The sequence below is a fragment of the Kogia breviceps genome, chromosome 17, assembly GCF_026419965.1.
Source record: "Kogia breviceps isolate mKogBre1 chromosome 17, mKogBre1 haplotype 1, whole genome shotgun sequence".
NCBI classification, from domain to species: Eukaryota; Metazoa; Chordata; class Mammalia; order Artiodactyla; family Physeteridae; genus Kogia; species Kogia breviceps.
The window spans coordinates 18,300,634-18,326,961 of NC_081326.1; the positions used below are offsets into that span (position 1 = coordinate 18,300,634).

Sequence of the window (26,328 nt, forward strand, 5' to 3'; positions counted from 1 at the left end):
GCAGTGCTGTCCCTAGGATCCTATTTAATTCCCTTTAATAACACTTCCGGCTCTTTTCTGGACCTCATTGGCTCGGAATTATATCTGCATTCTTGGGTCAGAAGGCTTCTCCCGCTGCCGCTTTTCCAAAGGCACTGGCCGAGGGCTGACACCGCCCTAGGCGAGGCGTGACCCGGGGCGGGGAGAAGGACGGTGCCTGCGTCGCGGGGGCCGCGTTTGGCCGCAGGCCGCGGGCGCGGAAGCTGGCTGGGGGTCCTCCAGGTGCGGGAGGCGCGCGCGCGCGCGCGCGAATCCGGCTCGAAGGGTCAAGACGCCCGGCGCCTCGCCCTGATGGTGGAAATTTAGGCATGTGGCGTGTGGCAGTTACAGCCTGGCGGCCTCCGGGAGGCCCCGGAAAGCCGCTACGGTCCACGCAGCCTGGTCTCTGGGACGTGCTGGCGCGCCCGCCGGTCGCCCTGGGGCCTTGGGAACAGGGAAATGAGCGCGCCGAGGCGGTGGCGGCCCTCGCTGCTTTCAGTTTTCATTGAGGCTGCTGGTTACTGTTTAACATCCCCACCCACGTTTCAGTTTGTTTAGTAAATCGACCGGACTGTGAGAGTCAGGCCGCTGCTTTGTCGCCATTGAGCAAAGCTAATATTCTCCCAGCATATGGTCTAGAGTCTTTGCTAGAGATCGGGAAAAACAAACAAACAAACAAACAACCACCAAATCCTTAAGCCTCTTCTCCCAGATCACCCCGCCCACCCCTACCTCCCACCTCCGCGCTTTGAACCTACTTCCCAGGCTGGGAAAAGTGCTGCACAGAGCCCCGCTGCTGGGCCGGGGTGGGGGGACCTGCCGCCGGGAGATGCGGCGGCTGCCGAGCCGCTGACTGCGACGCAGGAGCTCCGGGAGCGGCTCCGCGCAGGTAAGTTTCTCGGCCCGTGCTCCCCGACCCGGGGCTGAGCCGGAGTCCGCCGTCCCCGGCCGCTGTTGGGCAGCAGGAGGCTTGGCTCCCCTCCGGCGGCTGAAGGAGGGACGCCTGCCCCGGGAGGGGCTGAGCTTTAGGACCCCTAGGCCGGACGAGCTGGAAAGGAGATACCTCGAGGCCTCCCACAGCCGGAGGTGGAGGGAGGAGGAAAGGGCCGGAGGACAGGCCGCGGGAGGCCAGCGCAAGCCGTTCACCCAGGAAAAGTAAAATAAAGGTTGGATTTGTTTGGCAGAGAAAGTTTCGGTGTCTGTCGGCGGGTCACGTGGTTGCCAGGTCTCTGGGGGCTTTGGTGGAGTGTGTGTGTGTGTGTGTGTGTGTGTGTGTGTGTGTGTGTGTGTGTGTGTGTGTGTGGCCTGGGGCCAGGCTAGGGCTTTGAGATATCTATGGACCGCGGGGGTGTGTAGGAAGGTGCTTGGTCCTGAAGCATCACCCCAAGGCCTTTGCTCCAGCCTCAGTTTATGCCACTTCTCCCTGAGACGCATTTGGAGAGTGGGCACCTTCCGATGCTGCTGCTGGCGAGATTTTGTGAAATATGTATGTATATGTCTGTCCGTCTATACTCACATGGACATAGGTATATCTCATTCTATTTAAGTCACTTTGGCTTCCTTTGGGAAGAACTGTCCTTTGGAAGCTTGTTTAAACAATGTGCCAGTTAAGCAATAATCACTCCCTGTCTAACGGGATTAACCCAGCACGTGATACGATCTTTGAATTGAATATAATGGGCTTCATACCTGATGTGCTGTGCTTCTAAGACTTGCTCAAAACAGAGTCAAAGGACCCCTCTCCAACAAGCAAACAGTCTTCAGTCGGCTTTCATTTGAGGGCAAGGGCTAGAGAATGCAGACTACAGAGGCTGCACACTTAAGGGGATGTCCTGAAAGCTAAACACTTCATGAATAGTAACATTTCCTGCTTTTGTTTTGTTACTTTCTCCCTCTTTTCCGTTCTTTTTACATGTATCTTCTCTCTCGTCATCGTTACAATATTCTTCCCTTCCAGCTCTCACCACTTTTTCTTGATAACCTTGTCACCCCCAACACTTCCCCCTGTTTTCATCTTTTGTGCACTCTACTATCAGTCAGGTCACCTGATCTATTTATTGTGAGTTTGAAGTCAGTGACCTAGCAGAGCTGGGCTTCTCTCTGGTACCAGCTGGGGGAGGAGGTGGAGGAAAGCAAGGTGGCCAGTGGTGGTAAACTACTTATTTTTCACTTTTCAAAGTGGAATGGAGGTTGAGAGCTGTTTGTTCTCTTCTTCCCATTCCTCCTAAGCTCCATTTATAGGCCTACAAATAAGGAATATTTCTCAACATGCCTTATGAAGGTAGTACAACTTTTTAACGAGAGTGTGTCTCTTAAGATCTCATAAGCATTTTATTCTGCAGTTGTGATTACAAGCATATGGGACAGCGGAAATTAATTTGGGGGAGTGCTAAGTTTTTTTAAATACCTGCATGCAAATAATAACTTTTTTTGAGTTCCCCGTTTCTTTTGAAAATTCTTTATGAATTCTAAAAGTACTACTTGCTTATAAAACAACATGAAAATTATAGTAAAATATAAAGTGAGCCCCCTTTCCTATTCCACTCCATATGTGTAACTACCATTGATGGGTGGAGTTGTGTGCTTTCATGGGTATAACCACAGGAATTTTTCTTTCATTATTTCAAAAAAAATGGATAATGGTTCATAGTCCAGTGTTCTGAAATTTATTTTTAATTTAATATTTCTCTGTCCATATATGAAGATTCTGTTTTAAATGTATTTACCCAATGTAACCAGCCAGCCAATATCCCCCAGAATATTCACTTGGATTTTTCCAATTTCTTACTATTACAAACAGTGATGCAGTGGATATCTGTGTACATTAGCTCTGCAAGGGTACTGCAGAAGATTTATTCTGAGAAGAGAATTGCTAGTTCCAGGGGGACATTCACTTTAAATTCGATGGATATTGCAAAGAGCCTTCCTAAGTACCCACGGTGTATTCACCATTTGCCAACAGTGGATAATAATGATCTGTTTAAAATGTTGCCAATCTGGTTGTTGAAAAATGGATTTCTCATTGTCGGAGTTGGATATTTGGAAATTATATAAGCCAGTCCTGTAACATCTGACTTCGAGAGCCTGAGAATTTTGCTTTGAAAATATAGTAATAAAGTGGAAAACAAGTTAAATGCATTTTAAAATACGGCCTTATTTTGAGCTTGTAAAAGATGCCACTGTATTAGTTACTATCTATCCATTTACTGCATGGCTGGAGATACTGATACATGCTGAGTGAGAATTTCTATGTTGCAAACATGTGACTCTGGTATGCCTAGTGGCTGCTGTTGTGATTTTGTGGCTCTTGACTTCACATCCCTGGGAATAAAATCACAATTTTAACTGAGGTATCATTATTTGGGGTCCTTGGGAAGCTGTAGAGGCAAACAAAACAGCTGAGGGTACAATGATACTTCCTTGTAGAATCACTTCTCTCCACCCTCCCCATAATAGGAACTTTCACCTCTTGGTATTAATCAGCTCATACATAGACACATGGAATGCTTCAAATATGCCGGGCTTCCCTGGTGGCGCAGTGGTTGAGAATCCGCCTGCCGATGCAGGAAACACGGGTTCGTGCCCTGGTCCGGGAAGATCCCACATGCCGCGGAGCAACTAAGCCCGTGAGCCATGGCCGCTAGGCCTGCGCGTCCGGAGCCTGTGCTCCGCAACGGGAGAGGCCACAACAGTGAGAGGCCCGCATACCGCAAAAAAAAAAAAAAAAACAAAAAAACCAAATATGCCTTACTCCTACAGTTGGGAGAGCTATTTATGAATATTAAGAATATACATATTTTAGCTGAAACTTACTGAATCCTTAATATGTGTTGCGTATTGTTCTAAGCTATTTATATATATGCATTTTTTTCTCTTAGATTCTTTAAACAAATCTATGCAGCTTATACTAATATTCTCCCCATTTTCAGATGGGAAAACTGAGGCAGAGAGAAATTTTAAAACTTGACTAAGGTCACACATCTATAGGAGATGAAACTGGGGATTCAAATCCAGGCACTGTGGCTCTAGGCTCTAGTAAGTAACCACGGCATCTTCAAGAAGTCCTTGGTTGTTCATTGCACAGGGCTGCCCAGCTGAGGGGGGTGCGAGGAATGATACCTGGGTCGGACTCCACAGTCCCTGCCATGTCCCCTTGTTCTTGCCTGAGTATTCCTGGGGGGAAGGCACTTTTCTAGGTCACAAAATGTCTGTAAGGGCTAGCAGCAACCCTGCTCCTGATGTATCAGGACCTCCATGTATACATATTTGCGTGCTTATATAAGTACCTTTGGAACTCAATACTATCTCGCCCATTCATCATAGTTAACCCTTAAAGAAAAAACTCTCCCCTACTACGTATACTTCCTACCTTGTATTTAATACATGAGGAGACAGAATGCTCTCTAGGTGGGAGAATTAGCTTATAGCTCCTGATGTGGTGTTGCCGTGAAAACCTTTGGTTTTATCAAGATGACTTTCTGGAAGATGCATAGGGCATTTATTATTTTTTCTTTTTTTGTAATTCTCTTAACATTTTGAGGGACATGACGGTCTTTGAAGATGCCTATCTCATGGGCTATAAGCCAAGAAAGACTGCTTTGTTGTCACATTGGGACGTTTATATTCCTGCCCGGCTATTTACTATAAGGGGAGCAAAAGCTAAGGCACTTGGCCAAGTTCACCTCATTGAGGCCCAATTTCCTCATTTTTGAAGTGTACGTGATTATAACATCTATCTCGTAGAATTTCTATGATGATTATATATGTTAATACATGAAAACATTTAGAACGATGCCTGGCGTATACTGAGTACCCACCATGTATCTCGTGTAGCTGTTGTTGTGATAGAATGAGATAATTCATCTACAACACTGCTTGATTGTTGTTAATAAGTGTCACCCGTTTTTATTGATCCTCTCTCTAGAGAAATTATACTTATGTACACAAACAAACTGCATAAGACTTCAAGAGTTTATGGACCCCTAGAGACCTGGCCAAGCCCTCTAATAGGCCTCGGAGATCAGTGATGAAGAAGAGAGACATAGTCCCTGACTTCATGGAGCATTTAGCTAAGCAGTGTAGACAAGGATCGCCTTGAGTATAGTTCAGTGGCTAGAACATGGGCTTAGGAATCATCAAAACCTGAGTGCAAATCTCAGTTCTGCCCTCTGCTAGCTGTGCATCCCTTGTGTGTTACTTAAGATTTTTGTGCCTCAGTTTAAAAAGTTTTAAAATGAGAATAACACTCTTTACCCTTAAAGTATATGTGGATTAATTCTTGTATTATTGAAGCCAAGCATTTTACTTTTTGAATGTTTGACCCTTTCTCTGCACTATAGTTCAAATATGGAAGAATCACATTTATATATGATAGCAAAAAGTTGACATAGACATCTAGATAGTGTGTCCCCTGTCCCCGTCTCTTTTAAAAGTATCTGCTGAATCTGTTGATAGCATCATCTGAGCCTGGTAATTTAGTATTTTTTAATATTTTGAATCTGTGAGTATTGTTCCTCTAGGCTTGCATACTGTATTGTACTTTGCTTGTGCTCCTCGCTTACTGAAGATTATGGAATCTGTCCCAGTACTTTTTTTTTCTTTTGCATTTTGTCATTTCAGACATCATGGCTATAGTTTGCAAATAAAGTCTATATATTAATTTAGATGGAGTTTAATTGTATGCACTGTATTAGATGCCCAGAATACAGGTATAAATAAATCAGTGTCCCCACCCTCAAACACAAATAATCTACTTGGAAGACAAACACATATCACCGTCTATAACATAGGGTGATAACTATTGCATTAGTACAGTAGACAGAAATGCAATGGAAAATAGAAGCACAAAAGATACATTTAGCTTGAGTGGCCTGGAAAGATTTCATGGAGTAGTTAAAATGATTTTTCTGATTAGAACTTGCTGAATAGAAAAGAATGAGAAAGTTGTTTGGGGCGGAAGAGATGACATTTGAAATAAGTGCAATGGCAAGAGATGAATTGGGAAGGAACACCTGGCCAGATTCTGACAGTCTTGAATGTGGGTGACAAAGGTTTGAGCAATGTCCTCTAGGCAACAGGGAGCCATCAAAAGTCTGTAAGCAGGTTGGGTTATGAAAGTATTTTTTTTCTTCTTCTTTTTTTTTTTTTTTTTTTAATTGGTTGGCAACATTTTGGAGGATGGATCAAAAAGGGGCAGACGAAAGACAGGGGAATAGTAGGAAGCTTTCCCAGCAGTCCAATGGAGATGTGAAGAGGATAGCGTAGAATCTAGAGACGTTTTGAAATTCTTTAAACTGGATTTAAGAACTGTAGAATAAGGAAGATGAGGGAATGTGAGGGATTGAAGCTGACCTTAAATCTTTAGGATTGTACAGGAAGCTTTGATTTGATCCTGGTCATTATAGATTTATAGTTTTTCAACTATTATAATCCTAAAAGTTGTACACGTTTTAAAACTTAGTTTGTGCGGCAAAAGTCAACCTCATTTGGCCATCTGAGCCACATTGTCAAGTACTTAGGAAGAGGATTGTTTCTCTAGTTTGGGCTAATTTTCAGCAAAGTAATTACTATTTTTAATCTGAATTTTTGCAACAAGCAACTGTTCTCCCTTCCTAGTTAGTCTTAACCCCAGTCAGTTCCCATGGTAACAGTTAGAGTGCTATAGAGAAGACAAATCTGATCATTATTTTTTTCTTCCATTTAAAACCATTCATTCACTTCTTGATGCCCTTATCATCAACTCCAAGTATATTCACATCACTAGACCCCATGTAACTTGGTCTATGATTTCCACTCCAAGCTTCATCTCTCTTTCCTTGACATCCCTTACTTTAGTCTTTAGCTGGAATAAATCTCTTCCAGTTCCTCAAACGCACCATGCTCTGCACCTTCAAAAGCGCTGTTTCTACTGTTTGGAAAAACTCTCTGCCAGTGTCACCATCCTTTCCCCCCTCTGTTCTAGCCAGCTTCCACTTATCTTGCAGGTCTTTGCTCAAATCCCACCTTTCCTGACCTCCTGACCCAATATACCTAATTTAATTGTATCTTGTTCTTTCCCTATCATGATACCAACTTCATCACACACAGTGGTTGCACGTTTGATGATGATTCTCTTAGGCTTGAGTGTTAGGCTTCTGAGAGTAAGAAATGTATTATTCTTGCTCATTCTTTAGTTAGACATTTAGTTGAGGCTTAATGAGCATGTGTTCCCTGAATGAATGAGTATCTGTAATGGAAAAGGAAGGTGAAATGCCAATAATAGAATTAAAACATTTGTTGAGAAGCTAATTTTCAAGCACTGCATTCTATATTGGGGATTAAGCAATGACTGGAAACAATTCTCTCCTAAGAGTTTCATGTCTGGTTGGGGATATGCATTAAAGAATTATTACTCACTATGATAACGGCATACGTTGAGTACTGGAGAAGGATCGTAGAAACCCAGCAGAAAGCCCACTAACTTTTCCTGGAGTAGGTTATGCAAGAGATGACATGTGAATTCTTTATTTTTAAGTCAAGAGGGATATAATATATTGATATTGAGATATAATTACATTGAGATAAGTATATTGAGATACAATTTGCATTCAGTAAAATCCATCCTTTTTAACCGTACACTTCAATGAATTTTGACAAATGTATGCCGTTGTGTAATCACTACCAACCAGGATGAGGATATAGAACCTTTCTGCACAACCCTCCCCCTAATTCCCTTGTGCCCTTTTGCATTCAGCCCCTTCCACCTCTCCCCAGCAACCACCAGTGTGATTTCTGTCCCTAGGATTGCCTTTTCCAGAATAATATATACATAGAATCATATAGTATGTAGCTTTTTGTGTCCTGCTTTTTTCCTTTCACGTAATAATTTTGAGATTCATCCATCAGATTCATCCATCTTGTTGGGCTTATCAGTAGCTTATTCCTCTTTAAAAAAAACAGATTTATGAGATACAATTGACATACAATAAACTGCACATATTTAAAGTACGCAATTTTAAAAGTTTTGACATATGTATATAGCCGTGAAACAATCACCATAATAAAGATAGTGAATGTAGCCAACACCCCCAAAGGTTTTTTCAAGCTCCTTTGGAAACCGTCCCTCCTGTTCCTCCCTGTCCTCTGTCCTGAAGCAACCACTGATCTACTTTCTGCCTTTGCAAATTAGTTTTCATTTTCTAGAATTTCTTATCCATGGAATCATGGAGTATTCTTTTGTGTCTGGTTTCTTTCATAATTATTAGCATAATTATTTTGAGATTCATACATATTATTGCATCAACCAATTGTTCATTCTTAAAAGAATTTTCTTTTAAGTGAATGCTATAACATTGTATGAATATGCCACAATTTGTTTATTCAACATTCACCCGTTGACGAACATTTAAACTGTTTCTAGTTTTTGCTCTTACAAATAAAGCTAATCTGAACCTTCTTGTACAAAGACTTTGTGAGGATACATGCTTTCATTTGTTTTATATAGTTTCCTAACAGTACAAAAGCTAGATCTTATGGAAGAAACAGGTTTCCGAAGTAGTTGTAGCATTTCATGTTTCCACCAGTAGTGTTTGAGTTGCGGTCTCTTCACGTCCTTACCAACACTTGGTATGGTCAGTCTTAATTTTAGACTTTCTTAAAGGTAGATGATGAGATTACATTGTGGTTTTAATTTGCATTTCCCAGATGACTAGTGGTGCTGAGCATCTTTTCATGAGCTTGTGTACCATTCATGTATTGTCTTTGGTGGTTCAAAACCTATGCATCTGCACCCCCTGCCCCACCCATCTTTCTATTTTATTTTATTTATTTGTTTATTTATTTGGCCATGCTGCACAGATTGTAGGATATTAGTTTCCCGACCAGGGATCGAACCCAGGCCTTTGGCAGGGAAAGCATGAAGTCCCAAACACTGGACTGCCAGGGAATTCCCCCCACCTATCTTTTCAGAATTAAGTTGTTTGTCTTCTTATTATCAGGTTGTAAGTGTTCTATGTATAGTATAGCTACACGTCCTTTATCAGATACAGGATTTTAAAACATTATCTCCCTATATGATTTAATCTATTGTACCAGAGGTAGGATTTGACTGAGAGAAGAAGAGACTGAAGGATATTCTAGTCATAAACAGGAATAGCATGTGCAAATAAAAAGGTTGGTTTTGTGGTTTCATGAGGCTCCAGTGTGTGGTAAAATAGGAAAAAGTGGTAGAAAGTGAATTTGCAAAAACAAGAAGAAGCCTGAAAATAGAGAATTTTTGAGGTCATGCTGTGGAATTTAGACTTTTTGTGTGTGTGTGTGAGCATTAACATTAATAAATATTTATACAATAACGATATTGATACTAATTGAGTTTCAGTTTATAGAATTCTTTCATATGCACAGTTTACAGTGTTTCCCTCTACATTATTTAAGTCCTGTGACAAACATAGGAAGACACTGAGGCTTGGAGATTAGTGCACAAAATATTAAGTATAGGCTTTGGGATTTTGAGCAAGTGTCTTTTTGGCTAGTGTGTGTGTGTGTGTGTGTGTGTGTGTGTGTGTGTGTGTGAATTTGTGTGAGAAAGAGTGACAGCTGGGTTGGTCTGCAGGGGCAGAAGAGCACTTACCCAGTTGGGCAGGGGACAGTGTCCTGCTGAGCTCTGGTAGATGTACAGGAGACCCTGATAAAGGTTGGGGAGTATAGTTGTAGTACTTCGAAAATGATCATTCACAGTTAACATAGAATGTTTAACAAAAATTCCAAAATCTCAGAGGATTTTCTGGACTCTGTGAATTTTCTTTCAGTTGTCTTGATTCTAGATGAATAAAGTATTGCATGTGTTCTAGGTATTGATTAGCTAATTTGCTAAGGGAAGAAAACCTGTATAATCAAGTTCTTTATTGTTTAATTTTAACTTTTTAGTTTCTCATGGGAAGTTCAAGGATAATGGGAAGCTTTCAAACATAAACCTTTGGTTCCATATATTCTGTTTCCATTGTTCTGCTGAGTACCCGCCCTCTTTCCCTCTGCCATTGACACGCACTACTCTGTTCTTACCTCAGGTCAACTTCGTAGACGTGAAAAAAGTTACATGCTAAACAGGCTCACAATTTAGGAATTAAATCTTTCTCTTTTTTTTTTTTTCTCACTTGCAGTTTTTGAAATGTCCTCATTTGCTCCTTGTTTGTAAATTTCATCCATCCTTAACTCCCATGGGTTCTTTTCCCGGTGAAAGAATTGAAGCATTTTGAATATTCAGTTAATTATAAATGTGCGTACATTACTATCTTCTCTTCAGGAGTCATGAATAAGTACTAGTTGAAAAGTTTCTCAATTAGTAATTATTTAATAATGAAACATCTTGGGAAGCAAGGCTTACAAGTTTTAAAAAGCCTGGAGTGTTTCAAAAGATGATTTTCCTTTCTTGGTTTAGTTGATCAGCTTCTTTCTGGACAAGGATTCCTACTACCTGAAATTATCCTTATTATGAGTACATTAAACAGGAAATGTAAGTATATCTAGTATATATCATATATATTGAACTACTTTCCGTTACCAAGTGACTTATGAATTTTAATAGTCATATTTTTCTTCTATTTATGCATGGATTCCCAGAAAGTTAAAACTTGCAAAGTAATTGTCATCTAAGTAGAGAGTTTTGTTTTCTTTTGTTTTTTGCTGTATGCGGGCCTCTCAACTGTTGTGGCCTCTCCCGTGGCGGAGCACAGGCTCCGGACCAGCAGGCTCAGCGGCCATGGCTCACGGGCCCAGCTGCTCCGCGGCATGTGGGATCTTCCCGGACCGGGACGCGAACCCGTGTCCCCTGCATTGGCAGGCGCAACCATTGCGCCACCAGGGAAGCCCAGTAGAGAGTATTTTTGATATATGTTCTCAAACTGCCTTAAACTCTTAAATTGTAATGGAGAACAAACAATATACGTGCCTAACGTGTAGTTCTTTTATTTAAACTTAGAACAGTTGTTAACAGCATTGTGGTTTTCTTCCAATGTAAAGCACATATTTTGTCTTACAAGTGAATTCAAAACTTGACATTTCATTTTGTGAAATTGAACTGATAACTTGTATGTTAGAAATGAGTAGCTATCATAAAAATGAATTATTGATTAAAAAGGGTTATAATTCAATTAGGCAAGAGTTTTTGAGTATTATGTGCAAGACATATAGTGGCTTAAGTGATGTGAAGAATAAATAGAATCCTTAGAGTTTACCAAACTAGTTAGAGATATAAAAACAAAAACTAATTCTCATTCAGATTGGTTTATGGTGTTATAACATACAAACCACTTTTTCCAGGATACACACACACATATATATATGTATTCTTATATGTGTGTCTGTGTGTATGTATATATATATAATTTGTCCACAAATAATATACACTAGTATATACACATGTACATACACATTTGTATTTAGGTTCTAAATGTATGAGATGCTTCATTCCAAGTTTAATTGAGCTAAGTAAAAGAGCTTAATCAATCTTAATAATAATATGCTATATTTTCCATTATCTGTCATAAATGTATTATAGTTCAGTATTATTCCTTGAACAGTGTATCAATTTTAAACAAAATAAATAGAAAGCAAAAGAGAAGTAACTGTCAAAGCTAGTGAAGCTAATTTCAAAAACAGAGGAAAATGGGAGCAAAATGTGGGAAATTAATTAAAGGTAGAATTATATAAATCCATTTATATAAAAATTATACACTGAAGAGATTCCATAGTTCCTCTTTTTGGTATAGTGTATTCCAGATATTGGGAAAGCCCACAGAACTTACCTCAAACATACATTTTTTTTTTTTTCTATTGGAAGAAAAAAAGGTAAATAAAATACTTCTTTAGGTAGGTGTTTTAGTTTGCTGGGGGTGCCATAACGAAAACCACAGATTATAAGCTGGGACGAAGTGAGAGAGTGGCATAGACTTATATACACTACCAAATGTAAAGTAGATAGCTAGTGGGAAGCAGCTGCATAGCACAGGGAGATCAGCTAGGTGCTTTGTGACCACCTAGAAGGGTGGGATAGGGAGGGTGGGAGGGAGGGAGATGCAAGAGGGAGGAGATGTGGGCATATATGTATATGTATAGCTGATTCACTTTGTTATACAGCAGAAACCACTCCAATAAAGATGTTAAAAATTTTTTTTTAATTTAAAAATTTTTAAAAACCCAAATAAATAAATAAGGAAAAAAAGAAACCCACAGATTGGCTGTCTTAAACAACAGAAATTTATTTTCTCACAGTTCTGGAGCCTAGAAGTCCAAGATCAAGGTGTTGGCAGGTTTGGTTTCTTCTAATGCCTCTCTCCTTGACTTGTAGATGGCCATCTTCTCACTGTGTCTTCACACGTCCCTTCGTGAGTGTCTGTATCCTAATCTCCTCTTCTTATAAGGACACAAGTCATATTGGATTAATGGAGGACTCACCCATAGGAACTCATTTTATCTTAATTCATCTTTAAAGCTCTATCTCCAAATACAGTTATATTCTGAGGTACTGGGATTTGGGACTTAAACATATAAAGTTTGGGGGTTGGGGAGATACAATTCAGTTCACAACAGCAGGGTAACGTAAAGTATTTAGTCTTACTACAGCCTTAGATATTCAGGTATTCTTTATGGCTCATGAATATTTTTTGTTTTAGACTCTAAATTAAATCAGTTAACTGAGTCCAAAACCCAAATCATTCATGTTGATCTCTAGAAGGCCTTCCTCTCTCTCTTCACACTTACCTCCATCCATACTCTGCCATTGTTCCCTTAATATTTCCTCCCTTTTGATCAGTCCCTCTGGCCAGGACAAGTGGCAAAAATTGGTGTGGCTTGAGATAATATCTAGATTCAGTGAATAATATATAGAAAGAAAAATCTTCTGTGAATAATCTAGAGATACGTCTGATATTAGAAACCTACTATCTGTTTCATAGGTTCATCCTATTTCCCCATCTTGGCCTCTGAATAATGGTGCACTGTTTTGGTTAAGTAACAGTAGAGGGAAGTCCTCTGGGTATACATGTTTGTGTCACTGAGACTACAGAAGTCAAAGAACAATGCCAAATTAAGCTGAATTCCAAAGCAGGGCACATAATGTGTTTGCAGTTTTGGAGAAAACATTTAAAATATATCTTTCTTTCCGGCTTCTCTACTGTGTCCAGGATGTTGTATAGGCATTTATGCATCACCTTAATTTATAAGCATTGAGTTTCAGTAAGAAGTGTAGAAATTATACAGAAATATATACAATAATTCAGAGACTGTGAAACTGTATATCTCTTGAGTTAATGGGACGGAGACATACAGCACAGCACCATTCATGCTGCGAGCAAAAGTGCCGAAACGTCAAACCAATTTTGAGGGACGCTCTCTATGGCCCAATCCCCTCTTGCCTGGTTGAGAGAGATAAACACATACAGCCTTTCAGGTTCAAAGGGCAGTTTCTGCATTTGAAGTTATGCGTTAAACAGGTTGTTTCAGAGTTTCTCAAATTGCAAATCACGGGCGTTTGGAACAGTGTGTTCACTACTGTGAGTCTGTTTTAAAATTGTGAAAGATTAATTGTATCAGTACTATGTCTTTAGCCATCTTGCAATAAACATCTTAGGAATAGTCAGCTCATTGATGTAGAGAAAATTATCAGTCCTGGTATGGTATGATGTGTATAAAGCACTTCAGTCAGCGAGAGTTAGATAGTAGACTGAGCTACTGAATGACACTTGACAAGTTATTTAACTTTTTGTGCTTTATTTTGCCCATTTCTAATCTGAGATAATACACCTACTATCAAAGGGTTCCTGAGAATCTTAAAACTGGACATCAGGGCTTCCCTGGTGGCGCAGTGGTTGAGAGTCCGCCTGCCGATGCAGGAGACACGGGTTCGTGCCCTGGTCCGGGAGGATCCCACATGCCGCGGAGCAACTAAGCCCGTGAGCCATGGCCGCTGAGCCTGTGCGTCCGGAGCCTGTGCTCCGCGGCGGGAGAGGCCACAACAGTGAGAGGCCCGCATACCGCAAAAAAAAAAAAAAAAAAAAAAAAAACTGGACATCATATATAAGACACCACCCAGCACCATTTTCTGGTATTTGGCAGTGGCTTAAGAAATGGACATAGCCGCTCTTTTCTTCATGAGTTATAATCTCCTCTTATGATATTGGAAATAGATATTTTAAAAGAAAACGCTTTTAATTTTTTACTTAAACCAGAAGCCAGGAGTTATCCTTAATTTGTGTCTTTTCCTCACACACTCGACCTAATTTGTCAGTGAATTAGAGATCTGCCAGTACTACCTCCAAATGAGCCTTGCGTATTTCACCTCTACTGCAGCTGGCATCCAAGCCACAATCGTTGAATCGTACCTGACAACTGCAACAGTCCACTCACTGCTCTCAGCTTCCGTATCATTCCCTTCAAGGGTGAAATGAGAACACGTCATCCCCCTGCTTCAACCCATCCAATTGATTTTCCACTGTACCAGGAATAACGTCCGGGCTCTTCATTGTGGCCTCTGAGTCATTTGAGGTCCTGCGCTCCCCCTGTCTCTTTCACTCTTACCACTTGCAACTCTCCCTTACTCCTTGGGTTCTAGCCACATCCAGGTTTTCTCAGTTCTCAAAAAAAAGCCAAATTATTTTTCATCTCAGGGCGTTTGCCCTTTGCCCTTTTCTCCTTCCAAACTCACCCCCCACCTCCCATACATAAACATCACATGAGTATCTTCATCCTTTACTTTTCAGTTTAAATGTCACCTCCACAGAGAGGTTTCTCAGAGTTTCCTCTGATTTGTAAATATGCCTTCTTCCATATTTATTGTGGATTGGAGATGATCAAATCAGTTCAGCTGGCTGGGAGGTCTTAGCAGCAGAAGCCTGGGTGGACGTTGCAAAAATGGATAAAACAGAAGCCTAGGAGAGCAAGAGAAGAAAGGAAATCGGGATACTAAATATTTAATAAGGTTAAAAAGGAAAGTCTGACATTCTTTATTCTACATATGACTTGAAAACATATTTCATGACATGATTTTTCTTTTGTTTGGATTAAGATATAATTATTACTAACTGCTAGTTTTGAACTCTAAAGCAGCACTCTGCCATAGAAATATAATACAACCCCATACGTACTTTTAAAAGTTTTTGTGTCGCCACATTACAAGTAAATAGAAATAAGGGAGAGTAATTTTAATAATCTCTTTTATTTAACCCAGTGTATCCAAAGTATAATCATTTCAACATATAATCAATATAAACATAAACATATTATTAGAGATAGTTTACATTGTTTTTCATAGTAAGCCTTTGAAATCTGGTGCATTCTTTAAGCTTATAGCACATCTCAGTTCCTACTAGTCTCAGTTCTCAGTGGCCACATGGTACCTTGATGGTCAGTGCAAATTTAAAGGTTATTCAACAGAGATTCCATCCATACCACTCTTTCATCATCTGAAAGGATTTTTTAATTGAATTTTGGGACAATTTAATTTTTTTTTTTTTTTTTTTTTTTTTTAGAGTAGATACATCAGCTTTCTGTTTTCAAGGACTTTCTAATAAATTTGTGAGAAAAATATTTTCTCACCTTTCTGAAAACACAAAACCTATCATTTCTCTCTTCATTATGTTTGAAGAGAGGTACAGTTGACGGGGCTTAGTTTACACTGCAGAGCTGATGTTGCTGCTAGATGTCCTGCTGCTTGTAAGATTTAGTTGTGAGGCAGTTTACATGGAAATGGTACATGCAGGGGATTCTCCAAGTGGAGCAGGCATCAGATTCACCTGAGAGCCAGTGGTCATGCAGAGTAATGGGTCACACTCCCAGAGATTTAGGCTCAGCACACCTGGGGTGGGGCTGAGAATCTGCATTTGCAGGTGCTGCAGCTGGTGGAGACTGTATCGGCAGAGATCACCTTCCCTCCACCCCGTCCCCTGTTTTTGTCTGTTTGTTTCTGTTGGTGTGCGTGTTGCAGCGGGGAAGTTGGGGGAGGTGGATGGAGGAGGTCACCTCTCCATCCATTATGATGTTGTATTCCACTTGGAGAAAGAGGAGCAAAAGAGCCCTAGAGGGGAGGCAAGAGAGAACCAAATACACATTTCAAAAAGGAAACACTTAACAAAATGCCACTGAGGTCAGGGGGGGCAGTAAAAGCTCCTGGTGACTATTTCTTATATTTCACCTCTTTTGCTTTGAGGGGTGGGGAACAGTGTCTATGTTCTAGGTTGAGATGATGATAGACTTTTACTGAATCAATAATAGTTCTGTCAAATGAATACTCAACCCAATACTCAATTTTGAATACTCAAATATTTTCTGCATTGTTTTTCTAGTCTTTCTAATATCACTAAGTTCCAAATCCTACAATTAGCTTTAAGGGTCACATGGAAATAGTACCATTGTTTATATGAACAGAAAAATGCTCATACAGCTACTGTATTATGTTGAATTTCTACAAAGCTCCAATTGTGTGGTCAGGCCTCTGTGAATACTAAGTAAACTTATCGTGAAATTTCTGAGTGATGAGAAAAATTATTTTCAAACTAAATATAACTTTGATAAAGCTATGAATTTGAAAAAGAATTTAAAGGCTAAATTTAGAAAACAATCGAGTGAAATTAATCTTTCCTCTTTATTTTCTCTGACAACTTTAATTTTTCTGTTGTATTATCTAATACTTACTGAGCACTTATTATTGGCAGGCACTGCTCTAAATGCTCTACCTGCATTAATTCATTTAGTCCTTGTAACAACCTAATGACTCTATTATTGTTGTTCTTATTTTACGGATAGATGTTACACAGTCAGTTAGCAGGGGTGATATTTTGAACCACTGAACTGCTGCTTTATATCCTCTTCTCTTTGAGATTCAGCTGCCTTACTTTGTTCTTTTGGGACATAATGCTCTCTTCCTTGATCTCCTCCTACTCTATAAATTTATATCCAACTACACATCCATTTGAATTTTTTTCCTGGAATTTTTTTCTCTTTCACATCATTCAGTACTCTTACTTCCCTTTGTGTCTCCTCTATGCCATTCACCTTATCTGAAGTATAATTCCTCTTCTTTATCCTTAGATCTGTCCTTTAGTAACATTTTATATTAATTAGTTCTCAAAAATCTCAATATTCTTCTACCTTCTCTTAATTATCAGAGCAGAATTATAGCAACATCCGAGGAATTTTTTAAATGAAACTTAAATCACACACTATTCAATGCATACACAGTATCTTTTTGCACACTTCTGTCCAGTCTCCTATACATGTGTACTTGTGGGGATACATACGTTTTATATTTACCCACCATGAGTGATTTGTGTTTGGATTTTTTCACTGATTATTGAATTAATTTTTTTTAGAGTAATCCTTAGAATTACCTTTGTTGTATCTCATTAAAATGCTATTACCTTGAAATAGCACAACCTACCTGACCATTTTCCTACTGTTGTACAGGTTGATTTTAATTATTTCCTGTTCGCAATTTTGTAATGAATGTGCATGAACACAGCTTTTTAAAAAATTGATTTATTTCCCTACTGTTAATTTCTTAAGTCAATAAGTAAGCCTTTTTCTAGTTTTTGACATGTGTTGTTGTATTGCTTTTGCTTTGAACTAAAGATTTTTTTATTGAGTTGTGGCCAATCTTAAAGTATACACTCAAATTTTTACATATGTAAAATGTAGCCATTGCCACCTAAAATAGAATTTTCCCAATTTTTAAAAAATATCATTGGGCTTCTACTCTGACATAGATTAAATTTGCCTATTTTACTGTGTGCTGTGTATGTTAGTTGCTTGTTCTCTTTTGTTGTTCTGTAATATGCCTTGGGATGTATATACAACAGTTTACCAAGTCTACTCTTGATGGACATTTGGGTTGTTTCCAAACGTTTCTGGGCTACTACAAATAAAGCTACCTTAAACATACTTTACAGGCCATTTGCTGGACCTGAGCCTTCATTTCTGAGGGTTATATTCCAAGAGTGGAAATACTGATCACAGAGGATACATATGTTTATCTAATATATTGCCTTCCTTACGATTTAAAATCTATTTAAAATACTAGTAAAATATTTCTATATTATAGATTGGTAAGAATAGTATACTATCATACAAAAAGGGAGAGAATAAATAATTCAAGAAAGCAGTAGCAGAACTGAGTCTAGAAACTGTCTTTCATTGGTGGCAAAACTTAACAAGTTCCACTCGCCTTTAATGATTCCCTTTCTTTTTGTATGAATTTATCATACGTGAAGCTATATAACTATTAGTTCACATAAATGAATTCCTAAACTGTTAGACTTTTATTATTGTTACTATTTTTATTGAGATATAATTATGTATAACTATCTTTACTATGTTGTCTGTAAACACCCTTTGCTTCTATTCTTCATGGATTTTGCTCATGCCTTTGTGTCTGCCCAGAATCACATCTTCAGTGGTCTCTTTATGTTTCCCCATTGCACTTTGTGCATCACTTCACATTAGTACGTACTGAATACACACCATCCACTGACAGGCAATATTTGTGTATGTTAATGGACCCAATGAAACTGTACCCTTGCACTTTGTTTAATGTAGAATTCATGTGAATATTTCAGGTAAGCACAGCACACGTGGAGACCCCCCCACACAAATCCCAAGCTTTATTGCGTATTAGTGAGTGCATGATCTTCAAAATATACTTTTTATTTAAGTAAGGTTATGAGAACAATAAATTTTAAAGAACTTAAGCTATTCTTATAAATTATATCATCTGCCTATTGTATGGTCAAATTTTCTTGAAATGATTCTGGTGATTCTTTTATGTCCTCTCTTATACCTCTGAACCAGGAAGTCAGTGCAAAAAATTCCTTCAGCAGGCTTTCATGCATTGTCATTAAGCAGCTTTCATTTGTTAGGGTGTGTCAGCTGTAAATATCTTCTCTCTGGGACGCCCGAACTATAACGATGGTTTGGAGCTTAATAATATCATTGAGGTGCAGGCCAGACAATGTTTCCATTATTGTAGTCGTTATGTATTGGAAGGTAAAAGAATGTAAAGAGAAAAGAGTAGATGGGAAGTGACAAAGATTGGCTAAGTACTATGGAACATAGTTCGAATTATGTTCATGTTTATTTTAGTACTCGGGAGTATTTTAGTCTCTTGTTCAAACTCCATCATGTGAAGCTATTTCCACGCCTGCGGATCATCCTGGGGATCGAGGTGGGGTGACAGCTGGTGGGAGAGAAATGACAAAATAAAATAAGACAAACATCAGATTTAAACATTTTAAACCGCTGTGTTCTTTTCCAAACTGTTGAGTGGCTTTACTTTGGAAAAAAAAAAAAAAAAAAGTTTTGCAGTTAGTTTTAAGATATTACATGAGAAATGAGGCAATAAAAAGTAATTATTTTAGGACAGTTTTGTCAACAATCTACAACATACCGCATACTGGCTCTTTGCAGGTATTTCTGTATTCATACTCGCACTCTGGTTCTTAGTGTCAGAAAGAACCTTACCTTCTGAAGACCAGTGAGTGGGCTATGGTGTTGAGCATCTAGCAAGCATTCAGACTCTCACTGTTGGAATAAGCATATAAGAAATTAAGAGGGCTTCCCTGGTGGCGCAGTGGTTGAGAGTCCGCCTGCCGATGCAGGGGACACGGGTTCGTGCCCCGGTCCAGGAAGATCCCACATGCCACGGAGCGGCTGGGCCCGTGAGCCATGGCCGCTGAGCCTGCGCGTCCGGAGCCTGTGCCCCACAATGGGAGAGGCCACAACAGTGAGAGGCCCGCGTACCGAAAAAAAAAAAAAAAAAAAGAAAAAAAAAAAAAAGAAATTAAGAATATTTTATCATTAGTGTAGTACCTAACAGATAGTGGGCGTCTCAATAAATATTTGATTAATGAATGAATATATTAGGGAAATAAGTAAAATTTTTTAAAAAATTGACCATTTAGATAATCGCAGGGCTATACTGAGAAAAATACAGAAAATAAATAAAACATATATTACGGAAGATGCATAGTATAGCATATAAGATAACCCACACTTTACTAATTTAAGTGAACTCTGAACGTTTGCATAGCACTATAAGCCAGCAGTTCTTTTCCTACCTGTGTGCTCTAGACAAGCTCTTGCCCATGTATATGAGGAGTCATGTACAGCAATGCATAACAGCATGTCAGTGTCCATCAGTAGTACAACAAATAAAACACTACTTTATATTCATACAGTGGAATGTTGTATAAGAATGAATGAACCAGGGGTACACCGTCAACATGGTTGAATCTCAGAAATATAACATTGAATGAAAGAAGCAAATCAGGGAAGGATGTACTGAGTGTGGTTCCTTTTATATGATTTCAAAAGCTAGAAAATCTAAACACTTTTCTACGTAATACATAAATGTTAATGTTATTAATTATATTCTGTAAAGGGAAGATTTGGAATAGTGATCAAAGTCCCATTTTAATGCTTAGCTATTTGGTATATACCAGGCAAGTGGATGTATGTTTGGAGAGAGGCACAAATCGGGTTTTCACAGGCTGTCAGTGTTCTCTTTCTTCATTTGGGTAATGTTACTCAGTGTTTCATTTATTATCAATATTTAACCTGTACAAATGCACTATATACATGCTTCCTTTTCTAATACATTTTACAATCAAAAATAAAATAAACTGTTTCTTAGAGACCGTCGTGTGTTAGGCAATATCCTTGTATTCTGCAGCTCTCAGCTAGAGTAAATGTAGACATTAATTCAATAATTGCAGTTACTTTAGGCTTACTGAATGAGAAGTATGTGGTGCTAAAAGACTGTGCAAGTGGTATATGATCTAATCAAGGAAGTGTGGAAAGGGCTTCATTGGTAAAGAGAGAATTGAGCTAGTATCTAAATAATGAGTCAAAGATAACTTGGAAAAAAAGGAAGAAGGGTAAAAGTATCCTTATAGGGAAACTGATATACACAAAAGCTTTGTGGTACAGGAAGGAGCACTGTGGATATGAAGAAAAGTAGGGCGATGTAGGTGGTGCGAAGAGAGAAATGAACATTGTAAAGAATATTATTCAAGAGGTATGTAACTGTCAAAGCATGCGTCCTGCAGATAACATTAAGGCTTTCATCTTTCTTCAGAGAGATGAGAAGCTGTCGAGATGTTTTAAGTAGGGAGATGATGTGAACAGATTTACATTTGAATATATCACTTTGGCTGCAGCTGAATGACTGATGGGGTGGGGGCAAAGGTAGACAGGGGTAGACCAGCCAAGAGACCTGGTGGTCAGGTAACACATTATGGTAGTTTGGATGAAAGTTCTGGTAGAGGAGATGAGAAGATACAAATTGATTTCAGAAAATTTTTGAGGGTAAAATGTAAGGGATTTGGTAATGAATTGGATATGGGGAGTGTGTAGGAGATAACTTCAAAAATGATTTCTGAGTTTCTAGATTACCTAAATGAATGGCTGGTGGTACCCTTAACTGAGAGAGAGAATATAGGAAGAAGACTATAGGCTACAGGGACGCTGTACATTGTTGATTCAGATTTGCACATATTAAATGTGTGCATTTGAGACTTCTGAGAGCATATACTGATCTAATTTAGACTTTCAAAAGTATGTTTCTATAATGTTTGTATTATGTTTTGAAATGAATTTTCAGTATAGTACAAGACCATTTTTTTCTCCCTCCTTTTTAGACAACAGACAGAAAGATATGACTATAAAGGAAGTCTTTATTATCTCCCTCTCTTCCATTTTAATTTCCATCCATCACCCATAGGAATATCAGATTCTAGATTCAACATAGAAGAGGATTATTGGTTTTTTGCTGCTCACCATGATTAAAATAATACCCTCTCTCAATATAATACCAATTTACAAATTAAAATAATACCCTCTCTCAATTGAAGCTAGTAGTGTTAGGCTTGTTCTAATATTAGTGAATATGTTGACATTTCATAAAAGTGTGATGATTTGAATGGTAGGTCTGTGTTGTTTCCTCTGAAGAGCAAAGGGTGATCAGGACCAAAAGTATGAGTTTAAGAAAGAAAGCTGGAATCATAAAATTTCATTGTTCTGATTTCCAACCAGAAATCCCATGGTTATTTTTTTCTTTAATTTCTGACAATATGGTAGATTGTATGTGTAGAGAAATTTTATCATTGGTGAAAACTAAAAAAATGCCAGAAAGAAATATTTTTCTTTCTTTCCCTTTTTTTGAATTGTAATTAGAGTCACCATTTAATTAAGTAACTACTATATGTTATGCACTGAATTATATGCTTTCTATACATAATTTTTAAATTTTTAAAAATCTATTTTTTATTATTTTTATTTTTCCAATTTTATTAAGATATAACTGACATACAACACTGTATAAGTTTAAGGTGTACAGCATAGTAATTTGACTTACATACATCATGAAATGATGACCACAAAACATTTAGTGAACATACAAAATAAAAGAAAAAGAAAAAACTATTTTTTCCTTGTGATGAGAACTCTTATGATTTACTCTTTTAACAATTTTTATATATAATAGACAGCAGTATCACTTATATTAATCATTTTGTACATTACATCCCTAGTAACTTATCTTATAATTGAAATTTTCTAACCTTTGACCTTCAGACAGAATACATGTATATATATACACATATATATACACATATATATTTCACAAAATGTATATATTTAAATATTTAGTTGCATAGCTGAGTTGGTGGGAAAGTAAAGGGAATTCTCAGAGTCCATGAACAGCATGAAATCACAAATCAAGGGAAGTAAGCGAGCACTGAAACAGACATCTTTCCTGGGGATATTTGGCAGCTCCTCGTGGAAGCTTAAGATTTAAGAGAGCATTTTTTGGTAAACCAAAAATGGCTTTGGAGGGCAAAAATTATTAGGTTGGACTGGAAATCCTCTGCATAAATAGGATCTCTAGAAGGCAACTCTTTTTTAAAAATTTTTTATTTATTTTACTTATTTATTTTTGGCTGTGTTGCGTCTTCGTTGCTGCGTGTGGGCTTTCTCTAGTTGCGGTGAGTGGGAGCTACTCTTCGTTGTGGTGGGCGGGCTTCTCATTGCGGTGGCTTCTCTTGTTGTGGAGCACGGGCTCTAGGCACGCAGGCTTCAGTAGCTGTGGTACGCAGTCTCAGTAGTTGTGGCACATGGGCTTAGTTGCTCCACGGCATGTGGGATCTTCCCAGACCACAGCTCGAACCTGTGTCCCCTGACTTAGCAGGTGGATTCTTAACCACTGCGTCACCAGGGAAGCACTAGAAGGCAACTGTTATTGTGAGATAAGCAAATAAAATGAGAGAGAGAGAAAGAGAGAAGAGAGAGAGCATGAGTGAGCAAATGCAATTGAGAGAGTGAGAATAATTAAGTTTCTTAGTCTTGGTTCTGAGTAAAGTGGAAAAAATAGAAAGTTTCACCTGAATGAAATTCCCAACCTCAACCCTCATGTAATTCAGATTCATACTACACATGTAACCTAAAAACATCTAAAGATAAAATTTCAGTTTTAAGGTTGATCATAGCCTCATGTACTTGGCAGAATCAAGGAAAAACGCTTTTGTGAGGAGGTAAAGAAAACAATTTAAAACAAAGCTTTAAGTAATTCTCACAGATGAAATTTCAAACAGCATGAGATTGCATTAAAAAATAATCACTAAATACAAGCAGAATAAAACATCACAGTGAGAGTCATTAGGAAACACAGTGAGTCATTAAAGAAGCAAATCCAAAAAGATTGTAGCTATTGGAACTTTCATTTATAGAATATAAATTAACTATATTTAAAATTAATTATATTTAATATATTTAATACTTAAAATAATATAGGGCTTTCCTGGTGGTGCAGTGGTTGAGAATCTGCCTGCCAATGCAGGGGACACAGGTCCGAGCCCTGGTCTGGGAAGATCCCGCATGCCGCGGAGCAACTAGGCCCGTGAGCCACAACTACTGAGCCTGCACGTCTGGAGCCTATGCTCCACAACAAGAGAGGCTGTGATAGTGAGAGGCCCGCGCATTGCAATGAAGAGTGGCCCCCGGTTGCCGCAACTAGAGAAAGCCCTCGCACAGAAACAAAGACCCAACACAGCCAAAAATAAATAATAATCATAATAATAATAATATAGATTATCACAAATACAGTAAAAGATAAGCAACTATAAAAACAAACATACATTTGGAAAAGTACCAAACAGTATTTTTGAGAGATTTTAAAAAATTAAATGGAAGTTGAAATACATTGTATGGGTTATACAGCAGAGGAGACACAGCTAAAGAGGTAATTTTTTGAAGTAGAAAATAGGTCTGAAAAAGTTATAGGAGAGAGAGACAAAGCTAGAAAATATGAAAGAGGCTTTAAAAGATAAGGAGTATAGAAAGAGAAAGTGTAACGTCAAATTGGAGAGTCAGAAAGAGGGAAAAGAAAAAAATAGGGGTGAAACAATATTCAAAGAACAATGGATGAAATAATTTTTGAATTAATGAAAGACATCAGTCTTCATATTCACAAAGCAAAACATATATCAAGCAGTGGTTAAGAATCTGCCTGCCAGACACGGGTTCGATCCCTGGTCCGGGAAGATCCCACATGCTGCTGCCATGGAGCAACTAAGCCTGTGTGCCCCAACTACTGAAGCCTGCATACCTAGAGCCCATGCTCCGCAAGAGGAAAAGTCACCACAATGAGAAGCCCGCACACCACAATGAAGAGTAGCCCTAGCTCGCTGCAACTAGAGAAAGGCTGTGTACAACAATGAAGACCCAAAGCAGCCAAAAATTAAAAAAATAAATTAATAAAAAATAAATAAATAAAAGACAATGTAGCCTCTACTTTGCTCTCTTGGAGCACTGCTCTGGGGAAATCAGCTGCAATGTTTTGTGGACATTCAAACAGTCCTATGGAGAGGTACATGTTTAAAGAATTGGGGCTTTTTGCTAAAAGACTACCAATTTGCCAGCCAGTTGAGTGAGCTATTTTCAAAGCAAATCCTCTTCCCTAGTCAAGCCTTCAGATGTTTGTACCCTTGACAACTTGAATGTAACTAGACGAGAGATCCTGAGACAGAACCGCCAAGCTAACCTGCTCCCAGATTCCTGACCCAGAGAAAGTGTGAGTTAATAATTTTCATTGTTGTTTTAAGCCATTAAATCTTGAAATAATTTACTATGCAACAACATATAACTTATACACTAAAGATAGAATTTCAACTAAACAAGTAAATATAATTTTAAATCTTCATGGTTGCTACTATATCTTCAAAATAAACTAGGTAATAATTTACAGGCATTTTAATATACTGTTATAGGGAGAGAGTTAACACAACTATATTAGTAATTCTCATATTGACCGGATACTAAAACAGTAAGTATATAGAAAATTTTATAAATTTTAAAAGACTAATATCATACAACCATATTCTTTAACTTCAGCACAATTAACACACAATTCAATAATTAAAGATAAGAACACCCTATTTTGGAAATCAAAAACATACACTTTAAGTAACTAATGTTTCTAAGAAGAAATCATAATGGAAATTAAAAAAAAATATTTAGAACTGAATGACCATGAAAATGCAACATATAAAAACTTTTGGAACACCACTGAAGTAGAATCAAAAGGGAAATTTGAAGCCTTAACATCCTTACAATACAATAAGAAAAAAATGAAAATAGATGAAATAAAAATAGATAAGATAAAATAGATGAAAATAGATGAGATAAAGATCTGACTAAAGAAGTTAGAACAACAGAATAAACACAAGGAAATCAAAGAAAAGTCATAATGATAAGAAATTAATGAATGAGGAAACAATACAACAGAGAATGAACAATAGAGAGTGAGAAAAAAACCTAGAAATTTGAAAACCCCTAAAAAAAAAGACTGAAGAAAACAATCAACTATGCCAACACACACATGCTCATGCACACGCACACACACAAATTAGGCAATAAAGTGGGATATAACTAAGGTGCAACAGCAACTACAATGACAGTCCATGGGCATCATGAATAGCTTTGTATCAATACACTTAAAAAAATTAAAAAGCCATTATATCCACAGAAATACAACTCACCAAAAATGACACATGAAACAGAAAATCTTAATAGTCTAATAGCCGCTAAGGACATTGAATCAATAGTCACAATCTCTCCATGAAGAAAAGACAAATCCAAATGATTTTACAGATACATTTACCTAATAATTAAGGATCCTGTCATTTCAGTAGTACCTGAACTCTTCAAAGGATAAAATACCTGGGAGTACTCTACAGCTTATTTCATGAGTCTAGTATACACATAATATGAGAATGAAAAATAGCAGACTCATGA

At 38.2% G+C, this 26,328-nt stretch overlaps 1 protein-coding gene across 1 annotated transcript in view; it reads left to right on the forward strand.

Moving 5' to 3' along the window:
* The first annotated feature begins 224 nt into the window (after window positions 1-224).
* Window positions 225-26,328, forward strand: part of HNF4G (hepatocyte nuclear factor 4 gamma) — a 139,508-nt gene continuing 113,404 nt past the window's right edge. Inside the window, exon 1 of the mRNA XM_067018117.1 lies at window positions 225-907. The gene's annotated coding sequence lies outside the window, so the exon portion shown is untranslated. The remainder of the gene's footprint in view (window positions 908-26,328) is intronic.